The sequence below is a fragment of the Arachis stenosperma genome, chromosome 10 (genome assembly GCF_014773155.1).
Source record: "Arachis stenosperma cultivar V10309 chromosome 10, arast.V10309.gnm1.PFL2, whole genome shotgun sequence".
NCBI lineage: Eukaryota > Viridiplantae > Streptophyta > Magnoliopsida > Fabales > Fabaceae > Arachis > Arachis stenosperma.
Genome location: NC_080386.1, coordinates 93,010,273 through 93,018,337, shown reverse-complemented (window position 1 = coordinate 93,018,337; position 8,065 = coordinate 93,010,273).

Below are 8,065 nucleotides of genomic sequence, written 5' to 3'. Positions count from 1 at the left end.
ACAGAGAGAAGGGCGGTTCCCTTGAAGATAAGATGACCTCACTTGAAGATAAGATAAAGATAAGATAAGATAACTAACTTATCTTATCTAAGAAGGTTACTCTACGCTATTATAAATACACTGGAGCACCCAGGTATAACTTATACTCTGATTCTACGAAAAACCTGCTTAATACCCTTGCTAACTTAAGCATCGAAGTCCCTTGCAGGTACCACCACCCTTCGGTGAAGAAGGACCAGCAACATTGACAGTCCAACAAGTCAGACACGACAGCTCCAGCCGCCACGCACAAGCTAGACACGTCATCTCCGATCAGTACAAAAGATTTCATCCGAGATCGACCTACAGTTTTAGGTAACCCTCGAAACATTGGCGCCGTTGTCGGAGAACCTGAAAGTCATCCCACGGCAGACGACCATAACAACAACCACGATTCAGATCTAGAAGACAGAACGCCGCACAAAAACGCAGACACTACACCAAAAGATATCCCACAACCTAACGGAGACAAGAATTCACCAAACCCGGGATCCCTTGATATGCTTCAAGATCGTTTAAAACAGCTTGAGGAAGAAGCCCAACATCAGCGAGAAGCTGGGAAGGACCTATAAAGGGAGATAAGGTGACGCCGGGAATTGGAGGACAAACTCCTAAAACTCGAAGCCGATCTCAAAGCCAAAGCGACTCGATCCACCCACGAGGACAGCTCCTGTAAGAACCAAGATCCATTTACCAAGGAGATCATGAAGACCAAAATTCCAAAAGACTTTAAACTCCCGGATATGGCCTTATACGATGGCACGGTAGATCCCAGCCATCACCTCAGTAATTTCAGGAGTCGGATGTACCTCACTGACGCCTCAGACGCAGTCCGCTGCAAAGCCTTCCCGACTACCTTAACAAAAACGGTGATTAAGTGGTTCGACAATCTACCCCCCCAGGTCTATCTCAAACTTTGACGACCTAGTCAAGAAGTTTCTAGCCAGATTCTCTATTCAAAAACACAAAACCAAGCACGCCCCAAGTCTATTAGGAATCAAACAAGGAGATCGGGAAAGTCTCCACAGCTACATGGAAAGATTCAACAAGGCATGTCTAGACATACAAAGTCTCCCCACAGAAGCGACAATCATGGGCCTCATCAATAGCCTACAAGAAGGGCCTTTTAGCCAATCCATATCGAAAAAACATCCCACATCTCTAAATGAGGTACAAGAACGAGCAGAGAAGTATATCAACATGGAGGAAAACTCTCGACTAGGAGAGACCTCAAAATCCAGATTCTCATACTCCTCCCGAGATAAGGACAAAGAATCCAAGAAAAAAGAAGATCGACATGGGGAAAAGATCAAAAAATACCACAATTATACCCCCCTCTTCGGGTATCCCTTGTGGATGTCTACAGAGAAGTATGTCATACTGAAAAGATACCTCCAGCTCGACCACTCAAAAGCAAAAAATGAGGAGGAAACTGGCAGAATATTGTGAATATCATCGAATCTATGGACATTCCACCAACGAATGTTTTGACCTAAAAAATATCATAGAAAAACTGGTAAGAGAAGGAAAATTATATCAGCATTTGGCGAGCCGAGCAGACGATCCCAGAAAAAGAAGAAGGGATGAAGATGTCAGACAGGCAGAACGACCACCTCGTTCACCCGAGAGACACGTCCACATGATACACGGAGGATTTGTGGGAGGCGGAATCTCCAAATCATCTCGTAAAAGATATCTTAAAGAAGTATATCATGTTGAGGGAAGAGAGGAAACACCCGACATCCCCATAATTACTTTTACCAAAGAGGACACATCTGGCATCATCTCAGGACATGACGATCCTATGGTCATCACTATCGTATTGGCAAACACAAATCTCCACCGCACACTGATAGACCAAGGAAGCTCTGCCGACATCTTATTCAAAACTGCCTTCAACAAAACTCGGCCTAGAAGAAAAAGAACTCAAAGCATATCCAAACAGCCTATTCGGATTGGGAGACACCCCAGTTCAACCACTTGGATACATCTCACTACACACGACCTTTGGAAAAAGAAACCAGTCAAGAACACTCAAGATAGACTACATCGTGGTCGACGTAAGTTCAGCCTACAATGCCTTAATAGGTCGGACAACATTGAATCAGCTCAGAGCAGTAGTCTCGACTCCACATCTATGCATGAAATTCCCAATTGCAGAAGGAATAGCTACAATAAAAGCATACCAGAAGACGGCTGATGAGCGGATAATTTATACGCTTTTTGGCATTGTTTTTAGGTAGTTTTTAGTAAGTTTAAGCTACTTTTAGGGATATTTTCATTAGTTTTTATGTTAAATTCATATTTCTGGACTTTACTATGAGTTTGTGTGTTTTTCTGTGATTTCAGGTAATTTCTGGCTGAAATTGAGGGACTTGAGCAAAACTCTGAAAAAGGCTGACAAAAGGACTGCAGATGCTGTTGGAATCTGACCTCCCTGCACTCGAAATGGATTTTCTGGAGCCACAGAACTTTAATTGGTGCGCTCTCAACGGCGTTGGAAAGTAGACATTCAGAGCTTTCCAGCAATATATAATAGTCCATACTTTATTCGGGAATTGACGACGTAAACTGGCGCTCAACACCATTTCCATGTTGCTGTCTGGAGTCAAACGCCAGAAACACGTCACAACCCAGAGTTGAACGACCAAAACACGTTACAACTTGGCGTTCAACTCCAATAAAAGCCTCAGCTCGTGGATAGACCAAGCTTAGCCCAAACATACACCAAGTGGGCCCCGGAAGTGGATTTATGCATCAATTACTTACTCATGTAAACTCTAGTATCTAGTTTATTATAAATAGGACTTTTTACTAGTGTATTAGACATCTTGGGACGATTAGTTCTCAGATCATGGGGGCTGGCCTCTCGGCCATGCCTGGACCTCTCACTTATGTATTTTCAACGGTGGAGTTTCTACACACCATAGATTAAGGGTGTGGAGCTCTGCTGTACCTCAAGTTTTAATACAATTACTACTCTTTTCCTATAAACTTCATTTATTCCTGTTCTAAGATATTCGTTGCACTTCAACTTGATGAATGTGATGATCCGTGATACTCATCATCATTCTCACCTATGAACGCGTGTGACTGACAACCACTTCCGTTCTACCTTAGACCGGGCGCATATCTCTTGGATTCCTTAATCAGAATCTTCGTGGTATAAGCTAGAATTGATGGCGGCATTCATGAGAATCCGGAAAGTCTAAACCTTGTCTGTGGTATTCCGAGTAAGATTCTGGAATTGAATGACTGTGACGAGCTTAAAACTTCTGAAGGCTGGGCGTTAGTGACAGACGCAAAAGAATCAAGGGATTCTATTCCAACCTGATTGAGAACCGACAGATGATTAGCCGTGCTGTGACAGAGCATTTGGACCATTTTCACTGAGAGGATGGGATGTAGCCATTGACAACGGTGATGCCCTACATATAGCTTGCCATGGAAAGGAGTAAGAAGGATTGAAGGAAGAAGTAGGAAAGTAGAAAAAGAAAGGGCACAGTATCTCCATACGCTTATCTGAAATTCCCACTATTAATTTACATAAGTATTTCTATCCCTTTATTTTATTTATCTTTTAAATATCTAATCCAAATACATTTGAATCCGCCTGACTGAGATTTACAAGGTGACCATAGCTGCTTCATACCAACAATCTCCGTGGGATCGACCCTTACTCACGTAAGGTATTACTTGGACGACCCAGTGCACTTGCTGGTTAGTTGTGCGGAGTTGTGAATTGAATTTTAGACACCGTGATATTGAGCACCAAGTTTTTGGAGCCATTACCGGGGATTGTTTCGAGTTAGAAAAGAATGAATCACAATTTCGTGCACCAACAGCGCGCCGCTGCTACAACAAAAGTTTAAACCTCAGAGGCAGAAGAGAAGAATTTCACACAATCGAACTCGGTGGAGCTCAGAGGCGAGAAGAACTCCACCCACAACCCGAAGGTGAAGTAGAAAAAGTCCAGATCGGAGATATCCCAGACAAAACAACCAATATCGGTACAATCCTAAAAGGAGACATAAAAGAATCACTCGTACAGTTCTTATGAGATAACGTCGACCTCTTTGCATGGAAGGCTACAGACATGCCAGGCATAGACCCCAAGTTATTGTGCCACAAGCTAGCAGTCTACCCAGGATCTCGGCCAGTACAATAGAAATGTAGAAAGCTCGGGCCAGAAGGATCCCAAGCTGTGGAAGAGCAGGTACAAGCTCTACTGGAGGCAGGATTCATAAGAGAAGTCACGTACCCACTATGGCTAGCTAACGTTGTCTTGGTGAAAAAATCAAATGGTAAGTGGCGGATGTGCACCGACTACACTGATCTCAACAAAGCCTGCCCAAAAGATTCTTATCCACTCCCAACTATCGACGCTCTGGTAGATGCCTCCTCTAGATATAAATAGCTCTCGTTTATGGACGCATATTCGGGATACAATCAAATCCCGATGTATCCACCCGACCAACGGAGTGCGAGCAGGCCTTCCAAGATTTCAAAAGATTCGTAGGACAGCCACCTATCCTAACTCGACCATGGGAAGGAGAACCACTTATATTATATCTCGCAGTATGAAGTCGGGCAGTAGCCTCAGCACTAGTCCAAGAAGACGACAATGGGCAACAACCTATATACTTCATCAGTAAAGCATTACAAGGATCCGAGCTGAACTACCAAAAAATAGAAAAATTCGCATATGCTCTCATACTAACATCTCGACGGCTCCGTCCATATTTCCAAGCTCACATCTTTAGGGTTCGGACCAACCAACCCATAAAAGCAATTTTGCAGAAAACGGACTTAGTAGGCAGAATTTTGCAATGGCCAGCCGAGTTGTCCGAATTCGACCTTCAATATGATGCTTGGACAGCCATCAAATCGCAATATCTAGCCAACTTCATTGCAGAATTTACAGACACTCCGGAAATTCCTACAGAATGGAATCTTTATGTAGACAGTTCCTCAAACAAAACTGGAAGCAGCGCAGGTATCATCATAGAAAGCAACCAGAGAACCCAAATCAAACTTTCCCTCAAATTTGGGTTCCCTGCCTCAAACAACCAAGCCGAGAATGAGGCACTACTGGCTGGTTTGAAGCTGGATAAGGAGGTTGGAGCTCAAAAGCTCATCATCTTCAACGACTCACAGGTAGTCACTTCACAAATAGCAGGGAGCTACCATGCCAAAGATCCCACCATGAAAAAGTACCTGGACAAAACCAGGGAACAGCTCGGATAACTCGAGGAATATGAGGTCCGCCACATAACCCGAGAACAAAACGCCCGAGCTGATGCACTCTCAAAACTAGCTAGCACCAAACCAGGGGATAACAATAGAAGCCTCATCCAAGAAATGCTGCAGAACTCGTCAATCTCGGAAGAAGAAAAAGTTCTAGCCATAACAGGTCAGGATCAAGGATGGATGACTCCCATAATTAGCTACCTCAAAATAGAAACACTCCCCACAGATGAAAAGGAGGCAAAGAGGTTAAAATGGGAAGCACAATACTACACTATCATAAACAATACCCTATACAAAATAGGGATTTTAATACCATTGTTAAAATGTGTGCCGACTTCCAATACAAAGGAAGTCTTAGAAGAAGTACACAGTGGCATCTGTGGCAACCATCTCGGAGTGCAGGCTCTTACCAAAAAGGTACTCCGGGACGAATTCTATTGGCCGACTCTACAAAGAGAAGCCACAGAATTCGTAAAAACATGTCTACCATGCCAGAAACATGCCAACTTTCACATCGCCCCACCAGAGGAGCTTATCAGTGTAACCTCACTCTGGCTATTCGCAAAATGGGGACTCGACCTTCTCGGTCCTTTCCCTCAAGGATCCGGACAAGTCAAATTCCTCATCATAGTGGTAGACTATTTCACAAAATGGATCGAGGCAGAACCCTTAGCTAACGCCACTGCTCAAAGAAGTCGAAAGTTCCTATATAGAAACATTGTCACAAGATTTGGGATTTCATACTCCATCACCACAGACAATGGCACCCAATTTACAGATGCAGGCTTCAGAAAGTTGGTGGCCGATCTAAACATAAAACACCAATTCACTTTCGTAGAACATCCCCAGGCCAATGGACAAGCCGAAGCTGCCAACAAAGTCATATTGGCTGGGCTAAAACGGAGATTATAGGAGGCAAAGGGAGCTTGGGCCGACGAGCTCTCACAAGTCCTATGGGCATACTGGACAACGCCACATTCCACCACAAAGGAATCACCCTTCCGATTAGCTTACAGAATGGAGGCAATGATCCCGGTGGAGGTTGAAGAAGGGTCGCCCAGAGTGATCCATTATAATGAAGAAGCCAACTCCCAACTTCAAAGGGAAGAACTTGACCTACTTCCAGAAATCCGAGAAAGAGCTCGGATCAGGGAAGAGGCATTAAAATGTCGAATGGCTTCAAGATACAATCAAAAGGTAGTACCGCGAGGTTTTGCCGAGAACGACCTCATCCTAATCCGAAATGATATCGGAACAACTCGACCCAGAGAAGGAAAGCTGGCGGCAAATTGGAAAGGACCCTACCGAGTCATAGAGGTACTTGGAAAGGGCTACTACAGACTGTCCGAACTCGAAGGGCGAGAGCTTCCAAGGTCATGGCAGGCCTGCAACCTAAGAATGTACTACAGTTAGAGGTAATAAAGATCTTAGGATAAGGCGCACTCTTTTCCCTGAAAAGGTTTTTTAATGAGGTGCCAAGCCAAGATCTACAAATTGCCCGACTTAGAGGGATAAAACACACACATGTATATATCTGCATTCTCTTTGAATAAAGTTTTAGATTTTCTACAAATACTCAAGACGCATTAATCTAAAACGCTAAAAATTCATCGCCCGATTATAAAACTACAAGGTCAGCAGAAAGTGAAAATCAAATTCACTGCTCGATCACGAGAAGGACCGAAATAGATGAAAACCAAATTCATCAAAAGGTCAACCAAACGGGGAACAAAACCCAATCTCTACAATATCGGCAAAGATGAAAAAGTGACAAAAACAAAATAATGCAAGAAGTTATCGAAAGTGATCTATAGAAAGGACCTGACAAGGTCTTAATAAAAATGGGTTGCTAAAAAATAACTTAAAAAACGGACCGACATAAAGAAGTCGGACCAGTTGACTACAAGTAACCAAAGTTATAAAAAGTAAATCCCTGGAAAGAGGCCTGGCCAGCCCTAAAAAAAAGGATTACTAGAAATAACTTACAAGGGACCGACGTAAAGAAGTCGGCCCAAAACCAAAAAGTTATAAAAAGTAATCCCTGAAAGAGACCTGACAAAGGTCTAAAAAAGAGGATTACTAGAAATAACTTAGAAGGGACCGACGTAAAGAAGTCGACCCCAAAACCAAAAAGTTATAAAAAGTAATCCCTAAAAGAGACCTGACAAAGGTCCAAAAAAGAGGATTACTAGAAATAACTTAGAAGGGACCGGTGTAAAGAAGTCGGCCCAAAACCAAAAAGTTATAAAAAGTAATCCCTGAAAGAGACCTGACAAAGGTCTAAGAAAGAGGATTATTAGAAATAACTTAGAAGGGACCGATGTAAAGAAGTCGGCCCAAAACCAAAATCCCTAAAAGAGACCTGACAAAAGTCCGAAAAGAGGATTCCCAGAAGATAACCGACATGATAAAGTCGGCCGACACAAGTTGGACCCAAAAATCCACGACCTCAAGAGAAACAAGCCAAAAATACGAAAACAATCAAAGGAGGTTAGATGACAAGGCTCCAACACTCCCAAGAACCTAAAAGGTGTCAGACAGGTGCAAACAAACATATCATCCAAAAAAGATTATAATAATAACAGGACTCAAGAGGCCATCGGAGGTCCACCTCAAAGAGCCTGAAAAGCTACCTTTGTTTTTCCAAAATAAATTTGCTAACAGAGAAGCAACTAAAAAGTATCCAACAGTTACTACAAAATATAAAGTTCAAAGCCCACAAAGCCAGGCTATACACAAAAACACCAAAGAAATAATCAAGGATCCAAAGATTTCT